The sequence below is a fragment of the Scardinius erythrophthalmus genome (genome assembly GCF_964197995.2).
Source record: "Scardinius erythrophthalmus genome assembly, chromosome: 14".
Lineage (NCBI taxonomy): Eukaryota > Metazoa > Chordata > Actinopteri > Cypriniformes > Leuciscidae > Scardinius > Scardinius erythrophthalmus.
This window is the reverse complement of record NC_138234.1, coordinates 28,743,503-28,765,539: the sequence shown is the minus strand read 5'-3', so window position 1 is coordinate 28,765,539 and position 22,037 is coordinate 28,743,503. Positions and strand designations below refer to the sequence as shown.

The window sequence follows — 22,037 nt, the reverse complement described above, 5'->3', positions numbered from 1 at the left end:
ATACCCCAAAATAAAATATTCACTCACGTTGTTGGAAACCCATAGAACTATACGATTTTGAAGAAAATTAATTAATTCAGTTCCTCTAAAAGAAAAGATTCACACAGTATTTACGCTGATTTAAGCCTTACATTAACATAACGTAGATACTGTATGCTATTTATATACTGTATTTCTAATTGGACGTGACTCAAATTACTTGCTGTAAGGACTCAGGAACCATTCCAAACGATTCAGTTAGCAGGCTAATGAATCAATAAACCAATTCAAATGATTAACTTTATTTGTGTAAATGTACTTTAAACTTTAACTTTAACTTTAAAAATGTACCAAGCACAATGTTCTCTCACCATTCCTGATTTCTAACACACATTCACGGCGTTCGGCTGGTCTTGAGGTTATCAGAGCAGAAACGAAAGCTGATGCTCTCTATGTGTTCTCCCATCGTCTCCAGTTGCATTCATATGTAAATTGCATGAGCTTATATCATCCATTAGATCGAAAGTAGGGCTGAACGATTAATCGCACATTACATGTAATCGCACTTAAATCGAGATGGCTTATCGCAAACGAGATGGCTTAACGCGATGTACGGCTCTGTAAACGCTGCTCCATCTGAAAGCATGACTTTGAGTCACTTATAACGTGCATTTGAAAAAGCAACACGCGTCAAACATCTTTCCAAAATATGAGAAGCATTAATGAACCTCTTGTCCAACAACAGACAACATTTAATAACATGCATTTACTCCAAACTCACTTCATAACGACAGTTGAGCTCCTCCTTCTGTGAGATGATGTGCCTTCTTACACAGAATAAGACAGTCGTGTATTTATAAGTCATGTTTAATCAAAGCGTTTCAATCTTCTGTTTATTCAGCTACAGCGATAGGGATTTCCTGGAATTATGCGCATTATTGTACTTCTGTGGCGGGGCATATTTATGAGCCATTCCACCGAATGGGTGACATTTATGTCCCCAGAACATCATATGTAAAAAATTGCATGAAAATTAACTCTAAAATACATTTTATTATTAAGCAAAATGTCCTGCATATTAAGCTAACTACAAATTATAAAATTTATAATTAAAAACATTAATAAAAACTACATAGAACACAAAAAAATAGCATTTTCTGCATGTCCCCACTCTCTGTCTCTAAAATTTGCCATGAAATATAATGATTAAAATCCTTCAGAAATCTTAAGTTTTGGGGATTGTTGTATGACTTAATATCCAATGTATTTAAAATATTTGTTTATTTTTATGAGAAAAAAATATTTTATCTAATATTTTAGATAAAATACACATTTTAGTCATGTCCCCGGGTTTTCACTCAGTCCTGTTACCCTTACACATCCCCCCCTCTGAAAAACTTGGAATATTCCACAAGACACATTTTCAACAGGAAGTTGCATCATCTTGATCTTCTAAAGGCAATGGGAAGATCATAAGTTAGTCCTCTTATTTTAATTTCTGTATATTTGATGAAATTGTAACTATGACTGAGAAGGTCAATCTCAACATACTATCCTGTTACCTAAATAATTTCTTAGAATGTATTTGTTTATTTTAAAGATATTAACTTTTGTTAAGTTACTAGAATTTGCTCAGTGTCCTCATGCTATTAGCATGTATGCTATGTGGCCATATGTCATGTATTTGAGAACTTTTTGCTTAAAAACTCAATCCTGTTACTTTCAGTCCTGTTACTTACATGAAAAAATAACAGGAGTGAGTTAACGTAACAGGAGTGAGTAGAGTCCTGTGTTTTGATGATTTAATACTGTAAATATTATTTCTCTTTCCACCTCATTTGCTGTGAAGTACTACTAGCATATAGTACATCACTTCAACATAGAAATCTAATGCACACACAGTCATGTACACTCTCTCTCGTGCACACACATATGGACACTCATTCCTGTTACCTGTTCCTCATTCCTGTTATGAAATAGTTCATTCCTGTTACCAAGTGTTCAGTCCTGTTACTATTATTTATTTATTTTCTAAAAAAATAAAGTTAAACCACTTTTTTTATCAGTTTTGTTTGGTCCATCATTTATACAATTGTTTAATAAATTAAATTATAAAAAAAAATTATAAACTTGAGGCTTCGGCCTTCTTTAAAATGAAAAAAATGGCTGTGTTTTTTATTAAAATACACTTTGCCTTAATATAGTGATTTTTTTGTCACAAATATCAGTTATTTGAACATATAACCAACAATATCTTTAAAATAAACACTTTCTTGTGGGGAAAACAAAGGAATAATTGACATGCTTTTAAACATGCTTTTTAAATGTCACATGAGTTTCGGTAACAGGACTGTGAAAACATGCATCCATCTTCTGCTTAGAAACCTTGTAAAAAATTACATAAAGTAGCCTGAGATTGACCAATACACATTTTGAATAGGTAAATATTTGAGTATTAGATTCAGTGTTGAAAAAAATAAAAAAATTAAGTTTAATTTTTAAGAGTTACAACAAGCAAATGTCACCCATTCGGATCGTGTTTGCATGAGAGCGCCTTCTGGCGTTCAAATGGGGCAGTATTTACTACCAATCAGCCGCACTCCACTGACATGCTGCGCATAAAATAATCGCAGCCTTTGCCGAATCGCGTGTGGTTTTATTGCGATTAATCTTTCAGTCCTAATCGAAAGATCTGAAAAAGCCTAAAGCCTAAAAACCAGGTGTAAACGGGAATGTGTCTCCCTCGTCTAATTGTGATCCGATCGCGCAAAAGCACCATAAGGGGTAAACAAGGCCCATTTCATTTCTGTTTTATCCACATCTGCGGATCCATTAACATAACCAAACGTCGTGAAAATAATTCGTTTCCAGGATTAAAAATAAAACATGGAACCAGTTCTGAATAAAAATTGTTCTCGATTTCCAACACTAGTATTCACTTTGAAACTAAGCCCAAGCTTTAAAGCGCAGTTCAAACTTAGCACTGACATCACTGCTTTCCAAAAAGCTCTCTTGCCTTTGCAGCCACCATCAGTACTAGGCTACATTAAACTATGTCACACTGTTGTTAAAGCACCTCTGAATGTTTAGAGTAACTATAAGCATTAATATTCACTGCTCATTAATAGAAAGCGCTTACTTAAACGATCGTTAACAGATTAGTGCGGATGGCCAAACATGGAAGTCTGAGAGAAAGAAGGCTTTTTCCACACCAATAGAACATGCTGTCCACCACTTAGACCAAAACAAAAAAAAAGACAATAAAAAATATATATATTTAACCCGGCTTCCTTCCAGAATCAATCAGGAAATCGTGCTGGAAAGCCGAAAGCCGTCTCGTTTTGACTGAGGGGATCATGTTTTTCACACATTTGATACAACCCAGCTGAGGGTTGGTTAAATACGTTGAAACAAACTTTCCATCTGTGTATGGAAATGTAATCACTATGGAAATAAACATTTGCTCTGGAAGGCAGTTTTAGAGGCTGTTCTGTTACCTTATCTGGGTAGAGGGTCGTAGTAGTACAAACGCGACGTTGCCAGCTGCTTCAAAACATCGCTGGTCATTGAGCCGCCATGCCGTGTGGTTTCTATTAGTTGTGCTCTTATCGAGATATCGCCGAGCTCAGGCTGATGTTGTGCTTTGAACTCTGGTTCTGGAGGGCAGTGGAGCCCGGAAAGTTGACGACTGAAATGCGAAACTGAGACTCACTAAACGCATGAGCCTCAGGGTAAAACTCACACTGAGATAAAACAGCAGGTTTAGAGAAGAGCGAATCAAAGCGCCTGTCGTGAAAGACATGTTAGGAAAAAATGTGAGAAAAGCGACACTTCAGCGCACGTACGTCTCGGGTCTGACTAGTTATGATTTATTATGCTTCCTTTTGTTCGCTGTTGGACTGTGTTTTCTGTTCATTCTCTGTAGTGGATGCAGGTCCAAGAGTATTTGACACACTGCTTTGCTAAAAATCGTTCAAAATAGTGCAATAAGCTCCTTTTTTATGTCACGAAACTAGAACAACACAACAGAATACGCGGGAAAAAGACATAAAGAAGCCATAAATGTTAGCTATTAAGTAGTGAGCTTTATTTCTCTTAGTTGTCATTGTTTTGTTGAATAATTAAAAGTTATGATTTTTATTTTATTATGTTATTTCCTGTAGGCCTATAATAAAAACTGCATAACTAATAAAAGTGAGAATAACACAAAAATAGGCCTAGATATTAGATAAAATATAATTATATAATATTTAAAAAAAAGCCAAATGGTTTTATTTGTATGTTAATAATAATAATAATAATAATAAATACAATTATTGTTTTATAGTTAATAGTTATCATTATTTCTTTTTATAAATAGTAGGCTATTATATTATACTGCGCAAATCTGTAGAAAAAAAAGTGCTAATTTTACAGACATTTTAAAACTAAAACCCAACACAATACAATGAATCATTCAAAATACAAGAAAAACACCTGTGAAAAATGTATGGAAAATTTCCTCATCTTAACACAGTACATTGGACCCTATTGTTACTGACTTTATTAATATTACATATTACGTTATATTAATAGTAGCCTATATATGAAATATTAGATTATGTTATTCCACATTTAAAAATGCATTTATGTATGTATGGATTTTTTTGTATGTATGGCCATTTTAAGGATTTTTGTATTCATGAAAAGAGTCAAGTCGCCTTTATTTATATAGTGATTTATACAATAGAGATTGTTGTGTTCAAAGCAGCTTTACAGTGATAAACAGGAAACTAATGATTCAATGATGCAAACACAGTACTGTAAAACAGCTCTCAAAAGAAACAGCGTCATTGTTTAGTGTTGAACAATATAATGATATGGATAATGATGAGAGGATGGTCAGTCTGGCTCAAATTTGCCACACACACAAAATGCAGTGCAATGAGAGACACTAAGAAAAACTTCAACAAATGTGAAGAAGTTAATGAGATTTCACAAACTAAAAGCCCCTGAATGAATCAACCTCTCCGAGTCCTTCCCTATACTGTTTCTCTTGTTGTTTTGGTCCATTACTGGCTTCCCCATCCCATAATTTCCCTCTACCCCCACGGAGGGAAATTCCAGACTTCACATTTAATCGCTTTCAAACACATTCACCTGCTTTGGCAATGCGATGACCAGATTCAGTCCAGAGGTGTGCGATTGTGTGTGTTTTCCCAAGCAAAAGCTCTTATACACTTGCAAGCTGATGGTTGCAATTGGAGCCATTCGGAGGTATCATTATGTTACTGAAGTTGGCAGCTTTACACCTCAGCTCCAGTCCCTCAGAGGGACATGCTTAAATGCTAAAAATTTCTCTCAGTAAGAGAAGAAACCTGACAAATTAAATGAGACGACGGGTTTCAGCCATTCTAAAGTTGGACATCCTGGTATTTAGATTCCTAAAGCATCCAGATCTGGAAAAGCAATTACTGGTAATGCTTTATAGTTTTTATTAATAATTTATATTAAAATTCTAAAATCCTAAGTATTAAAATTCTTAAAACTCGTAACTCATCCCACATGTGGAACATGAATGATGCCAAAATATAGCCACTTTTTCAAGTTTTTGTTTTGTTTTTTAAAAAATACTGTAAATCATAATTTACGTATACAAAGGTTCAATGGGGTTCTATATAAACTCAATGGTGCTTGACTAAATTTTAAAGAACCCTTTATGCCCAAAAAGTTAAAAGGAGAAATATAATACTTTAATTCATAAAATCTAATTAAAATTAAAAATGAATTAAAACAATATTAATTTGAACTAAATCCATAAGATGATACCATGATGGGAATACTTAAGTGGTTCTATATATGAGAAACTAATAGCTGGCCCAGATCCGGCCCACATCTGGTACACACTGAATCCACATGTACCAGATGTGGCCCGGATCTGGGCCGACACTATGTTGCTGTCTGGGTATTTAAAGAGAGACAGTCATGAGGGCTATGATATTGTCATTGTGATATCACGTCCATTTTTATTTTCTGCATGCTGGTTTCACCACATGACTTTGATTTAGCCCAAAAAAATTATTATTATTAATAATATATATATATAATATAATATAATAATTTAAAAGAAAAATGAGTTGTATCAACTTTCATTTTTTTTTATGTTTCTGGGGGTGGGGGGTGTCAGAAATGTAATAAAACACACTTATAGAAAAGGTGTATTCAAGTCAAACTGTATATGGATTGCATTTTATTGTTTTTTTGAATAAAATAATATATTGTCATGTCAACGACCCACCTGCTTTATTTCAGCTAGTATAACAGTTGAACATTTGCATTTATCAACATGCGTGCATCCATCACAATGGATTCTTTCCAAACAGTCTTGACACAAATCGCTCTGGGATCTAATGAGTACCAGGGTGGAAAAAGCGTTCCCGCTTGGATCCCAGCCTCCGCTGTTACCGCAGACTGATCGCTGGTGCGACTTTGTGCGATTTGTCCGTTAAACGACTTCAAGGCCTTCTCATAAGATCTGCTCTAGCTTACTGTAGCTGCGCGCACATTATTTTCTCATTAGCCTGGGCTCTGCTGTATTTATATCAACATTCTACTGTGACTAAACCAATTTTCCGACAATAAAAAAACGGGTAAATCTCTGTCACTTATCTTCATTCAACATTGTTACAATTATGCAGTCATTTGATCTTGATGTGTTGTTTTTTAAACTTCTCAGAGGAGGTTCTGCAGGCCTTTCGGAACAATCCACACTGACAGGAAACGTCCCGACGGGTCTTCAAAACATCCTTCTCTTTGAGCGATGCATTCAAACCCTTTCTCTACTGTATTGTGTGGCCGGTAACACAAGAAATCCCACCGGGGTGTTTTTCAGCTCGGCGATTGTGTAAGTTTTTCCGTGTTGACGAATATGTTCCATCATTTGCTCGCTTCTTGGTAAATTAATTGTGATGTGGTGTTGGTCAGGGGCTGATGCGAAGGTGACTGGCGTCGAAACAGCATCTTTCAGCAGGGTTGAGAGACAGAAAGATGTTTTTGTAGTCTTTCATCAACACTTGCTCTCCGGTTCCTTGACAGATGGAGCGCAACATGTCAACAGCAGGTTAAAGCGCTCATACAAACAAACGTGAGCTCGACGATTGCGCACTCATGTTGGCACAGTGCACACAAACACATATTTGCATGAGACTACAAACATGTCTGCACTGAATGATGGATATGGTACCTTTCCAAATCATAGAGCTTTATATCTAGCACACACAATACTTGGGCCAGTCCAAGGCCTTGAGGAGGGAAGTCTGCATGTCATTTGCTTGCTGGATCCGTTCGGCCAATAAACTGGCTCATAGCTTTGATTCTTCACGGGCACGTGAGAGGGGAACGAGAGAAATAGTCCAGCCACGTGCTGCTGTCTGGCTCTGTGCATCGGTCTCTGATCCGACACTGTAACTCTGCTTAGTATCACACACTGAAAATATGTACATTTTTTTTTCATGCGTTTCCATGTTTCTTTCTTTTTCTTCCCTTTTTGGCTAGATGTCTCTATGGACTTCCCCCCATATGGTCATTTTCATATCTGTCTGTCTGTCCTTTCGTACAACCTCCATCTATCTTCTAACCATTAAAGCCATAATGTAATAATAATAGCTGTATCTTAAATTGGAATTAGCCTATATAAGTGGATAATATCTTTATAAATGTATAGATATCTGGGGCCAGTTGTCCAAAAAGTTTTTTTTTTAATTTGTTTTTGCTATCAAGGATCAGGTAATCCATCTTGGTTTTGTGCATTTTTTTATTTTATTTTTTAAAGCGAATTAGATTGTATCACCCTGATCCAGATACACGCTTTTTTCGATTACCAAATCTGGATTAAAGGAACACTCCGACTTTTTGGGACTTTAGCTTATTCACAGTATCCCCCAGAGTTAGATAAGTCCATACATACCTTTTTCATTTCTGTGCGTTCTGTAAGTGTTATTTGACGCACCCACCGCTAGCCTAGCTTAGCACAAAGACTGGATGTAAATGGATAAGGTAGCATACTAATCCCAATAACACAGCTACTTGGGCGGAGTGGCTACTTTGTTTATGGAACCATCAACAGGGCGTCTTGTGTGCTGCGCTAATCACTCCGCCCAAGTAGCTGTGCTCCTACGCCTAGTGAGAATATAGTTCCCAGTATTTATACGATTAAAATGGTCTCTGTCTCATATAGCCTTGTTATTTGTACACGCTGTGACTATACAGATCACAACATGTAAATAGGAAAATGTTTGCATTATTTTGTCACTTATTGGGATTAGTATGCTACCTTATCCATTTACATCCAGTCTTTGTGCTAAGCTAGGCTAGCGGTGGGTGCATCAAATAACACTTACAGAACGCACAGAAATGAAAAAGGTATGTATGGACTTATCTAACTCTGGGGGATACTGTGAATAAGCTAAAGTCTCAAAAAGTCGGAGTGTTCCTTTAATAGTGCTCCACGGAGCCCCTAAAGGGACATAGTGATGAAAAAAATATGGGATGGAAAACATTTTTTTTTCAATGTTTTTGCGTTCTCAGAAAAGTTTCGCATAGCTTTCACCCGAGAAACTTTGCATTCGCTCGCAAATAACTTTTGACTGGTTCATCTTTTATGATTGTGCCAATGCAGTTTACAAACAGTGATAAAAAACTCTTTAAATTAAATATAATTTTTTTTTTTCTATATTTACAGCTGTTTGGGGATTATTTTATGGCGCCAAAATCTATTTTTTTACTTTACTGTAGGCTACAAAAAGGCTCAAGAACTAGCCTAATGTCTGCTTCTAATTTATTACTTCAACAGTTGAACTAATCAAGAGCAAATTTTAGAACTAATTTTGACCAGTTTTGATACATTTTCGTTCCTGAAATCCATCTTTCTGCTGGGACCAGTATAATCCTGATTTTTCTGTATCAAAGTTATCCCAATCTTACTAAAATATTTTTAACAACACAAACTGATGATTTGATCCAGATCAAAACCAGGATTGGATTTTGTGATCTAATCTGATTTCAGAATCCTGTTTTTTCTTATGAACAACCCGTTTTCAAGATTTGATCCAATCCGATAGCCGAAATCCGATCAGATTACTTTTTAACAACTGGCCTTAGATGAGACAGTTTCATTCTGGAATTAGATATGACAAAAAATATGACTTAATTCATTATAATAATAAATTATTATTGACAGCATGAAATTGAAAGAAATCACACAATTATATAACTTGTAATGACAAACCGCTGCATTTAAATAAATGGTTTTTAAAAAGAATGGGCTGGGTTTAGATTATCTGTGAATCAATTTCTACAGTATATGAACCTACAAACCAAATCACTAAAATGAATCACAATTCCTAACGCCACATTTGAGAAGAAAGCGCCTGATGGATTGCTTCAGCTTGCAAAAAAATGATAAAAAATACAATTGCTGAGCAAGTAGCTCTTTGCAAAAGCTACACTAGTTTTGTTCATCCATCCATCCATCCGTCTGTCTGTATAACTCTTTGTTCCTTGCGTGCCAAATACTAAGCAACTGTACTTGGAGTTAATTGCTTCCATACAATAAAAACACCTGCATGAAATGACTGCTCCCTAAAACAGGCCGAGTGGAGACCCGTCTCTGAGTAACTACACGGATAAACAAACAATCAGGCACAGTCATCATCTTATGGGCAAATCTGGACTGAGGTTTCTGTGCTTTTGTTGTACTTAAGAGTGTTGAGTGCCCAGCATGTGAAAATTAGTGCAACTGATTATCCAGTTTGGCTGCTAGTGCCATAAATGTCATTCACATATTAAACTGTGTAAATACAGAGCCCCCCAGTGGCAGGAATGGTTTAATGCATATAATGAATTAAACCTTTTTTTTTTTTTTACATAGGCTACTAATAATGAATAAAATATAATGCAATGCATATACATGGACAGTTTGGTCTAGTGATAAAAATGTCAAATGCTTTTTCCAACGAGTTTTATTATCTTCATACACTTTTCTTAAAACACTTTTGCACAAATCCACCAAATAATTGATAGTTGCGGTTGAAAATCTCCGGTTGCAGTGATGGTTAAATCAGATTAACGGCTGGGTTGCAGTCTCAGCAGAGCACGGAGAAATCAGGATGGATAGGATGCAAGAAAGATACATCATTCACCTGTGCATTAAAAATCGTCTTTCAGCACCACATGCCGTCAGCATTCTGAACAGGCTTTTCCCAAACTTTCCAGAGACTCCCACTGAGATCCATCCGTCACGCATCCATCTCCACATGATAATCAAAGCATGGGATGCGCACTGCAAACACATCTGTCCACGATTGTGCAAAGTGACAACGGATCAATCACATATGCAGCCAGGTTTTGATTGCTGGCCCCAAAAGCAAGTCTTCCTTCAAGGATTTCATTGTATCCTCAGCTGTGCAAACTCAGCATTCACGACCTTAACTTCTGCAAGTCAAGATTCAGACGTGTGCACAATGCACATCAATCAACAAACGGGAAGCCCAAACATCTCCAAGTTTTACAAATAAACAGCCGAGGGAATGTGGTTACTAATCCTAGCGCTAAGGGTGTGATGAGTCAGCTTCGCCTTACACCCCGTGACATTTCCACGCTACATAAATGAATGATTCACCCGTCCAGTTGCTGTGGTGAATATTCCTCTTTCCCACACGCCGATTTGATGTCACTATCCACTTTTAGAGGCGCATGATTTGAAACGCTGCCACTTCTCAGACACTCCCGGCCGGTGTTGTGCATGCGTTTCCATGGCTCTGCTGTAATGGTTCACAGGGGGAGTCGGTTCTTGGATGGGGGCTAACTGTAAACGTGTTGTGGTTTTGGAGGTCCGAGTAACATTTCTTGCATTTCATCCGCTGGAGGCAATTGCCGGCAGGGCCAGTACTGAGTGAGGGCTCGGATCAGCAACATAAGGCCTGCCATTTTTCCAGAATCACACAACAGCTGAGTTACTTACGGTTTTCATGAAGGATGAGGACAGAGAGTTGGCTCATAAGATATCCCAAGGAAGCTGCCTCACCATTTCCACATAACAGTGGCTCTCCTCTCGAGAAGTGGGAGATTCCCTCTTTCTCCATCTGTACGGGCTGAGCTCAAAAAGACACACATCACAGGCATTGAACACTCAAAGGTTAAGTCACTTGTTCCATGGCAGAGTTACCTTATACGCCCGATACTGGCACAAGAAGTTTTATTGATGCCACTTGCTGAGTGTCTTCTGGACAACGTTTAAAAAGAGTTGGCAGAGAGAGGGATGAAGAGAAGGACAGAGGTGGTGGTGAAGATAAAGGAGGTGTCTGAGGAAAACTTGTCTGCTCCTTGACCTTGAATTTCCAGTCCATCTCAGGATCAGGAGTAATTGAAACCAAGGGAAGTTCTGCAATTGCTTTACTTTTTCCACAGTCACGGTCAAACCAGTATTGCATAACCTTGGCTTGGTGAGATGGCACTGTGAACCAGGTTGTGTTTAGCATGCATCATCAAAAAGTGAGAGGAAGTGAGAGTTTGTTTTTGTACAATTCCCAAAAGTTTGTAGTTTGTTGTGTAATCAAGGGGACCTTCCTTAAAGGGGAAATCCGTGTTCTTTTGGGGGATTCCATCACCATTGTGCCCTTTAACAAGGTTCAAATTACTCATGTCTCGGTTTTCATCACGGTTTTAGGGTCACGGTTTCGGTACGGTTTGGTATGTGATATGTTCAGGGGAAAAAAGGACCACTGATACAAAGATACATATAAAATAAACAGTGCTTTTCAGGTTATTTAGGTATCTAACTAGTTTTTAAGTACAGAAATTGAGTAATCAAATGTAAAATAACATTGCATATAATCTTCACTGTATACATTTAATAAATGTTAATCATTATTAAAGTTACAAAAGCTATATTCAGTCAAGAGCAGTAAGTGATTTCCTTGTCTTTTGATGTTTGATTAACTTTAAAAACACAGACAGCAGGAATATTAGGCTACTGTCACTTTAAGACATACAGTAGCTAATGCACAGATCCAAAATACTGATACTGTTACATATGCGTTGTAATTCTCGACTGTTTACGCTAACTTAAGACATAACCTACTATGTTTGCTAGGATACACGCCAAGATGGGCATGTTGGCAAATTTTTCAAGACTTGAACTCAATATTTGTGCACTGTCTGAGATGCGGCTTTCCATGTGCGCGCTTTGGATGAGTATGCACACATATGTTCTTACAGTGCACAAGTTCTCTTTCGTGTCTTCTTCTTATATTGTCAAGGCTTAAATGAGTTTGGATAGCAACGTGCTGTTCAGGTCTCACCTGCGCTCGCGCACTATCAACACCAGGGTGATGACGGCGTAAATGACTGGTCATATTAGCACATACGGCACTCCTATTTAACAAAGTTTACATAGAGTGACTGTTTTGTCCACGTTTTTTTTTTTTTTGGATAATCTTGATTTTTGATTTCTTATCCTGTTGCGCCCTCTATAGGCCATGACCAGAAACCAGTCTACATCAAGCTTAAAGCGTCATGGCAGAGCATTAAAGTCGGCTAATTGACTAGTCTGTGCAACCTTACCATCCATTGACAGAAACATACATTAGCCTAAGTCTGTCTGTCTGTTTTACACAAACCATTGTTATTTTCAACAAACCATATTATAGATGCATATGCATCATCAGATTAAAGATGAACCGTGTTGCAAGTGCATGCCAAACCATTGGTGGAGATCTGTATGGTTAAACATGTTTTACAGAGAACTGTTACACCCCTAGTAAGGTGTATTGGAGCTGTAACTAAACTCTGCAGGACGGTGGCCCTCCAGGAGCATGGGTTGACACCTCTGCTTAAGACAAAAGCTGATTAGGCTGTACTATTTAGAATATCTGGGAATATTATAGGTTCAAACCCTGCAAGGGATGATCCATGAACTCAACATTGTGCCCTGGTGCAAAGCACCCAAAGCTTAGGTCGTTTTGTAGAAACAGTGGATGCAAATTCTTGTCCACTTGGCTGGAAACCATTGCCAAGAATCACCACTGCCGACAGTGAAAACAATGGTGCCATGGCGTCTTCGGATAATGGTTGTATTCTACATGTCAACCACTACTATCTTTCAAAAATGCAATTTACTAACCTGCGGACAATACATGGTTGTGCCGTCTAAGGTTAAGACTGCTTCAAACTAAAACTTTGGACTTATCGCACTGGGAAAAGCCTCAGCTAAATGACAAACGGGTTAATAGCCACCTCCTTCAGTTGTCATTGAGTAATATTTTGGCAGACGCCTAGCACGTCTGGCCAAAGACGCAAATGTTATCTTAAAGACCTGAACATAATGTAGAGGTTAATCTGACAAAGAGAAATTGAAAATAAGCCTACAAAAAACTGCTTAATGAAAGCCAATTAAACCTTGGAACCTTCACTGCAAATAAAATTAGCTCTAATCCAACCTTTAAAGCATTTTGCACACAGTTGATGTTACTTGTGCATGTAATTTCTGGTGCGTACAACATTTATTTACAGTTAAATCAAATCATTGTGCACTATTCTTTATTCGAAAAATAGAACTTGTGCTGTGACCACCATGAAAATTATTGTGGAAATCAATACAATTTAAAATATACATAAATAGAACAATGTGTTGTGATAATGGACGTTAACATTTAGAATAAATACATTTAATACACTTGTGTGTGTGGCAAGTGTTTTACAAAAGTAGAAAAATTTACCACTGCAGGAGAGTCACTAAACACAAAACACATTCCTAAAGTTGAAATCAATTATGTATAATAATCACAAATAAAATTAGCCACAAGGGCCAAAAAAACATTAAATGTTAAAGTTGCAAATATAAATATGGAACTACTTTTTTTTGTATTCATTAAAATAGTATAGCTATTGCGAAACGTTCTCTCTTCAGTCAGTCCATGTTTCAAGACAATTATGTCTCACATTGCAAATAAAAACGAAGAGTAAGAATCAAAGTAAAGGCACTGACAAATGAAAAACCATAAGAAAGAAATACAGGCTTTCCATTGCAAAAGAGAGGAACCAACATGATGCCCGGACGTATAGTTGTGTTATCTGGTGTTGTCAAGTGACGCGATACTGTATGCGTCAATCACGTGTCTATAAATATGGCCTTGACATTGCAGTAATAAATCAGCCCATTGGTAAAAACAGTAAACATAATCACAAATACATTGCTTTTCTACATTAGATCACAATCTGTCCATCCATCATTGTGACGGTTGCTCACTTCTCCATAAATGATTCAAATCAAATCTTTAGTCCATTTACTTTCTCCGCAAACTATCTTCCTGCAAATTCCACCATGGCAGAAGAGGACATCTTCTTGCATTCAAGAAAAAAGGCAAGTGTCTGTTGAGAAAAAACAATATCTATTGATGCAGTGTCAAGGAAAAAAGATTTTGAAGGCTGTCAATTTTTTTCAAGTAGAGTACCTTGGGTTTAGTTTGCAACTCTAATTACAAGAGCTCTCTCGTCTGGCATCAAGCGCCCTACAATGAAGACATACAACATAAAAAGTACAAAAATGAAGACAAAGCAATACAACTTATTCATTAGAGTGACCGTTTTTCCTGCTTGAGGAAAGCAGTCTGTTTTAATGTGACACTGAATAAGTCAGTACGTCAACTATCATTGTCTTGACTGACGGCTTGAAATGAACTCCGAACTGAAGCTTTTCTGCCAGGGTTGAGTCTAAGAACCAAAGAATGTTCATGGTTTGCTTTCAGACATGTGTTATGTGATCTATTTTACATTTATATATGTGTATACTTGTGTTTCCATGTGTTAGTCTTGTTTATCAAACTCTGTTCCAAAACCTAGTGAGCTGCCTTGCTGTCTACCGACTAAATAGGCAGCATAAGTAAATGGAACAGTTCCAAATAGGCAGTTCCAGTAAATGGAACCTTCTAAGGGCCAATTTTGAATGTTCCGCAAGTGAAGCACATAGAAGACTTACAATCAGGTGTTAACATGACGCTAGCTTAGAAATACATAGCACACACAAATACGGAGTAAAATAGGACTTTTTCAACAATATTTTTCTGGTACGGAATGAATTATGGCAATAAGAACGCAGCACATTTAAGTTGCCTCCTGTTTAGAATAGCCCTCGCATTGGGAAGTCGCCTACAAAGACCTAAAATGCCTCCCTCCTACGTAGGAAGCTTACTAGGTTTTGGAACATAGCCTGAGTGTGTGTGGACTGGCTCCAAAATACAGTGAGTGATCTGCCCTGTGCTTGCAGCTGGTATGACAGTTAACCATTACTCAATCCCAGCATTCATTTTTCAGTCTGGTACACTCCACCTGTCTGGAACTCTATACGGCACCTGGCACAGGTAGAACACCCACGAAACGGGCCTGCTGTCTGAATTTGTCTTGCCATGCCATTGTAGCTCAGAACATTGAGCTCTTTTGAAGACGTATTAACTACCAGTGCACAAAGAGTTCAATTCATATCCAGAAACGGACTGTCTCGAAAAAAGACATACTTCAAGATTCAAAAGAAACAAATCCCTGCTCTTCAAAGGCATGAAAACAATTTTTCAGTTTAGTATTAAATACTGCTTTTGGATCTGAGCAGTGGCACCAGTTCTGAGTCTATAAAACTCCATTAATACATTTTATTATCATATGATTGTGTCAATAATCACTTTTCACCACTATATGTCACATATGTTGCCAGTGAATTTATAATCATTTAAAATTCTCTTCATGCGGGGTTGGCAATCTTTTTGACATGATGTGCCGTTGTTAAATTTTCTTTTAATTACAGTTTTAAAGTTTAGTTCCAAAACCCTGTAATTTTTAAACCATCCTAAAGTCCTTGATTGGCTGGTTCAGGAGTGTTTGGATGGATAAACTGATAGACACAGACAGGCAGACAGATGAAGATAGATAGATAGATGGATGGATGGATGGATGGATGGATGGATGGATGGATGGATGGATGGATGGATGGATGGATGGATGGATGGATGGATGGATGGATGGATGGATGGATGGATGGATGGATGGATGGATGGATGGATGGATGGATGGATGGATGGACTGAGAGACAGACAGACCTGTTCAACCTTAGTTTCTTTATCAAAAATAAATGAACTATTTTTACCCAATTTTCCTGTTATAAAAAAAAAAATATATATTTTAGCATAATGTCTCATGAACAACAGACCAATCTGTGCCTTCCAGCTTAAGCGCAGTGCTTTCATTTGATCACACTTGTGTTTGGCTTCCAATAGAGCTCATAAACGTACCTCTTGCTCATAACTTGTTACTGAGAGAGAGGCTGTTTGGCATGCAGAAGCAAATGACCAATTTCTTAAATAAACAACATTAACATTAATATCTATAATATTAATCTCTCTTGCTGTTTTTACTCGCGCGCCAGTGGTTCCCCCTCCGGCACTGGCACCCGTGCCTAAGGTTACCAACCCCTGTTCTATAGAATTGACTGATTTATGTTTATATGCTGCTGAGGTCATGCTTTACTGAAGGACAAGGGAAGTTCGCCTTCCAGTAAGTGATGCATTTAGTGGTTTTGCAGTCTGTTATTTTGGCTCGTGACTCTTACTGATCATCAAAGTGCATGTTACAGAAAAGTTTTGGGTTCAAAACAAGTTAACGCAGCATAAGTGATGTGCAGACGATTACCACGTAAAATAATTCTGACTTGTTTCTCAGTTTTTAAAACAAACAAAAATTGTGTTTACAGCAATGTACTTACAATGGAAGTCTGTGGGGCAAGACACTCAGTAGAGTGCGAGGAATAAATGTGCATTTGTGTATTGCAGTTGAAACGGAATTCTTCCGTACAGAAATATGTTATTGAAAATGTAAATTGTATAATTCTCTGCAAACGTCTTGCCCTATAGATTACAGTGTGACTGCAAATGCATATTTTGCTCATTTATACAAACTGAAGGACGAGCCAAAATATTTTCTGTGGTCATCGGCAATATTTCACAGACGCTTTCCGTTGAGCTTAAGTTATATGGAAACCAGAACATTCTGATGGTGCACGTGTATCATTGGTTTGGGTTTGAACTTACCCTTGATGCTGTTGGAGAAAATTAGCAAACTGGCGGTCCTTGGCATACAGCTCGATAATTCGAATACGGTCCTGGATTTCCTGTCATGAGAGCGGGAAGGTGAAAGAGAGGGAGAAGAAGATAGACAGTTATGTAACAACAGGAGCTGACCTCTCCACCCCAGTTCTCCTTTTACTTCTAGACGTCTAGACCACTTTAAACGAAGAGCTTCTTCAATTACAGGCACTTTTTCATCCCAGCAATTGATTTCTATTCAAACTAATAAGTTTAAGCTTTTTTCATTTGCTTACATCACATCTTGGAAACTTTTTAGATGCATTCAAAATTTATTTTGGCAAATTTTATTTATACATTTGAATTCTTTACTCTTGTTCCAGACTTCCAATCTTAATATGAAACCCAGTCATAAAGATATTGTTACAATTTTACAAATAACTTTTTGATAATCAATTCAATTCATTGCGCTTTTATTAGCTTACTTTTGACAAAACTTTTGCTGCAACCGTGTGACTTTTTGTTGACTTTTTATGTCGGAAAGATGTATTTTAAAATTTTTCGTCAACTGAACAATCAACAACCAAATTCAATATAGCATATCATTTGAGCTGTACTTCCATCCCACAAAACCTTGTACTAGACTTTCAATCTTAAAAATGCGAAACTCCATCTTAAAACTATTGTTACATTTTCCAAAATTGTTCGTATGAATTCATACGAAATAGCCAGTTCGTAAAAAAGTTACGTTTTCTTATCAATTCAATTTATAATCAATTCAATTTCTTGCACATTTATTAGCATAGTTTTGACAGCCCTTTTGCAGCATCCCTGTTTCACATGACTTTTTGTTGATTTTATAATGTCGGAAAGATGTATTTTTAATTATTCGTCAACTGAACAATCAGCAACCAGATTCAATATAACACATCATGTGAGCTGTACTTCCAATCCATCCCTTCATTTTTCTAGACGTTCAATTCTAAAATATAAAACTCCCTCATAAAAATATTGTTATATTTTACATTTTTTAATTATTTTTTTTAACATATATTTGTACTTGCATAACTATGATAATTAAAAAAACAAGTAGAAGTTTAGCACCCATTAATGCTCCACCAAATGTTTTATGGTTAAACTGAATTGCAGGTGTTAGTGAATAAAAGACAATTTTCCTCTAAAACTGTTTAGTGCCTTCAGTTCTGACTGTTACATAAGAACTATGATTTATCTACCCATAAAGTATTGTTTTCCAAAGAAGACATGCCTGACCATTCTCCATTGTTCAATGTTGCCAGGATATTCTCCATTGTGAATATATCAGTCACGCAGACTATGACAGTTTCATTGCTACAGGAACAGAGCTTTAGTTGAAGGACATGGAGTGTTTTTAGGAATGTTTTTGAGGAATACTCTATGTAAACATGTGGCACAGTGAACGCTATTAAAACTTTAAGTAATTCTGCAGACCACTTGCATAAACACACAACTGTACAGCTGTATGAGCGCCCTTTATTAGTGCATTTATAATTCGTAACTATTTTATTTTAATTAAGTTTTTTATGTTAATTTGTACAATCTCATTCGTACGATCTACGTACACCCGATTAATGGTTATGTTTAGGGGTGGACCTTCATGCTTACTTTTTCCTAAAAATCGTAATTTAAAAAAAAGTTACTATTTTAGGCGGCGAAAATTTTGTATGAATTTGTATAAAGTTTCGTACAAATTCATACGAAATTGTCACATCATTTTCTACACCTTGAATTTCTTATCACTTCAATTTATAAACAATTTAATTTGTTGCACCTGTGTTTGCTTAGTTTTTACAAAACATTTGCTTCAACACTGTTTCGCACGACTTTTTGTTGGCTTACTATGTTTACTTTAATTATTCGCCAACTGAGCGATCAACTACCAGTTTCAATATACTGTACTATCATCCCATCTCTTCATTTTTACAAGGTGGCAATTTCATATGAACTTAGACAACTTTTTTTTTTTTTTAATTCATATGAAATCGTCACCTTGTAAAACAGTTACATTTCGTTTTATCATCAATTCAATTGCACTTTTAGCTTAGTTTTGACAAAACTCTTGCTGCATCGCTGTGATGCGTATGACTAAAACTAAACTATTCGTCAACTAAATAATAAGAGCTGTACTTCCATCACATAAAACCTTGTTTCCTTGTCAAATGAAATGTGTCATTTTTTAAGGTCTATTAACGTACACACAAATGCATTATTTGCATTATGCATTACCTCTTTCGTCAGTTCACTGTTCTCATAAATGTGTCGTATTTCCTCACTGCTGAAGTCCGTGGACATCTCAGCGCTGCCGGTGCTGTACGCAGGGGTATCTGGGTAACGGCGGTAGTACCGATTACAGCCTGTAGTTGCTTCGCTTTCAAACATGGGATTGTACTTAGTAGCTCTTTCTAGAGATGGCACGTTCTTTGCATATCTGTGGAAATGTCAGGAAACAAAAGTCAGAATATAGACAACAACATCAATGCATCAGAAAAAAAAAAAGAGCCTTGGTGCTAATTTCGGAAACACGGGTTTGAATCTAATGCAAAACATGTTGCACTTCCTGTATAATATCATCTCTCTACTATATCTGTCAATAAATTAAAGGGATGGTTCAGAGTAATTTCAACCTAGGGTCCTTTGCACCCCCCCCCCAGAGATCAGCCGAATGGCTTAGTGCAGGCACTAATGGATCCAAGGATGTATCTCGTAAATTACCCCACTAATAATGCCCGGAATGGACCAAACTTCTACAGTAGTACATAGGTTCTGTACTCATAAAACGAGGCATTGGGAAGTTTGTAAGTACATCAGGAGTTTATTTAAATAACACTTGCCTGATGACTTATGTTACCGCTAACCCGGAACGTCGAGGTCACTTCCGTGATTTGGGGAAAGCCCATAAAAGTCCTGGCAGAAAGTGATGATTTTTTATAATTTTTTCCGAAATGTTGACAACTTAGTGTTAACTTATAATTGTTGCAAACTGGCACTACCTACAAAATATTAGTGCATTCCTGGAACTGGGCGTCGTTACACTATATCCTTATGCATCGCTTTCTGCCAGGACTTTTAGATTTTACGGGCCAAATCACAGAAGTGACCTCGACGTGCGGGTTAGCGGTAGCATTAGCCATCAGGCAAGTGGTATTTAAATAAACTCCTGATGTACTTACAAACTTTCCAATGCCTCGTTTTATGAGTACAGAACCTATTTGTACTACTGTAGAAGTTTGGCACCATTCTGGGCATTATTAGTGGGGTAATTTACGAGATACTACCTTGGATCCATTAGCGCCTGCACTAAGCCATTCGGCTGATATCTCAAAATAAGCTAAATAGGGGGGGGGGGGGGGGGTGTTTGGCTCGAGGTCATGGTTCACAGGACCGTAGGTTGAAATTACTCCGAACCATCCGTTTAATAATTAAATAATCTAATAAAAAAACAAGTGTGGATATGAAAGTATTTTTGAAGACAATGACCAAAAAGATAATTAGATCGCTTCTAAAATGGCAAAATTGTGCAAAAACTCCAACGGTTTGTATCTGGAGCCGAAGATGCCCTTGCCGTGGGCTTGTAAAAGTAGGAGATCGTCCCACCTATTTATATCTGCCCAAAGGTCAGATAGTGGAGCCACGGAAAAAGCGAGTGGATAATCTCAGCCTGAGTGAGAGCGGCTCAATGTTCTACTGTCCTGGCATTCATTCCTCTATAACCTGTTGATCAGGATCACTGATAGAATCCCCTGCAGAGACGTTACGTCATCTTATGTCTGCCAAGATTTCCCTGTTCGCCCTGGTGTTGGTGAACCAAGTATGCATTATGTTTACAGACAAAGTCTAGATGCAAAAGAGAGATAAATTTATTGTTTTAATAAATAAACAAATAAATACATAAATAATTGTATACTATTTTATAATACTTATCATGATAATGATCATAATAGCATTATTATTAGTGGTTTTGGCTCTCATTTTGATTGATTATGGTTGTGTTGTAAGTATTTGCAGCACATGTGTCGTCAAACTGATAAAGATATTTTCTTAATTTGCTGGTGTTTTTTTCTATTTGCATGTGTTTTCTTCAGTTGCACCATGATGAGCTCTCTTGTCCTCCGTAATTTGGACACTTTAACCACACTAACAAGTGTATGAATGAATGAATATTAATTATAATATGTGCATTTTTATTATTATTGTTAATATTATTATTATTACCATCATCTCATTTCGAGTTATTACAAGCCCGTATACAATGACCCCAAAAGGTATCTGGACAGCCACACTTACATAAGTGTGTATAGCATCGTATATAATATATGAATGTCATATTAACTTTTAAAATTTCTAACTTGACTTGTCTGAGTCATTTTTGCAGCTTTTAATCGACTGGTCCCATGGTCATTTTTAGTGCATGTTATTAGTCAGGTCTAGTTCATCACAATATTTACACGTTTTATAAATGTTTCGTATCAAATTCAGTCACAGTTATCTAATACAGTGTGGATTAAGTGTCCAAATACTTCTTGGGGGTATTGCATGTTAACTAGACCCGATGGATATAAAAGAAAATTGGCATATCACCATATCAGCATAATGATGTATTTGGATACAAAATGTTCAAGACATAGCTTATGAGAGGAACAAAACGATAATTGATCCAACCTGCACAGCACATCAGAGGATTTAATTTGTAATGACCAAAGAGAACACATTTTGTGTTCCGGCCTATTGGTACAACAAGGCCATAAAAACAAAATATGCATGTTTGTGCCATAAAATATTTCCATGCCCTCCATATGTATATTCCAGAGCACAGATTATTTGGTTCCTTTTTTAACCAGGTGAGAAAACCAAATGTCATATTTTTTAAAGCTATTAAACATGTTAGGATACACACTTTTTTCTTTCTTTCTTTTG

At 36.9% G+C, this 22,037-nt stretch overlaps 1 protein-coding gene across 2 annotated transcripts in view; it reads right to left on the bottom strand.

Moving 5' to 3' along the window:
• The window catches only part of abi3bpb (ABI family, member 3 (NESH) binding protein b), a 54,905-nt gene extending 51,089 nt beyond the window's left edge, over positions 1 to 3,816 (bottom strand). The window contains exon 1 of one of the 2 annotated variants that reach the window (XM_081385582.1): positions 3,477 to 3,816. The gene's annotated coding sequence lies outside the window, so the exon portion shown is untranslated. The remainder of the gene's footprint in view (positions 1 to 3,476) is intronic. The other variant, XM_081385584.1, reaches the window with a different exon arrangement.
• Positions 3,817 to 22,037: the final 18,221 nt, after the last annotated feature.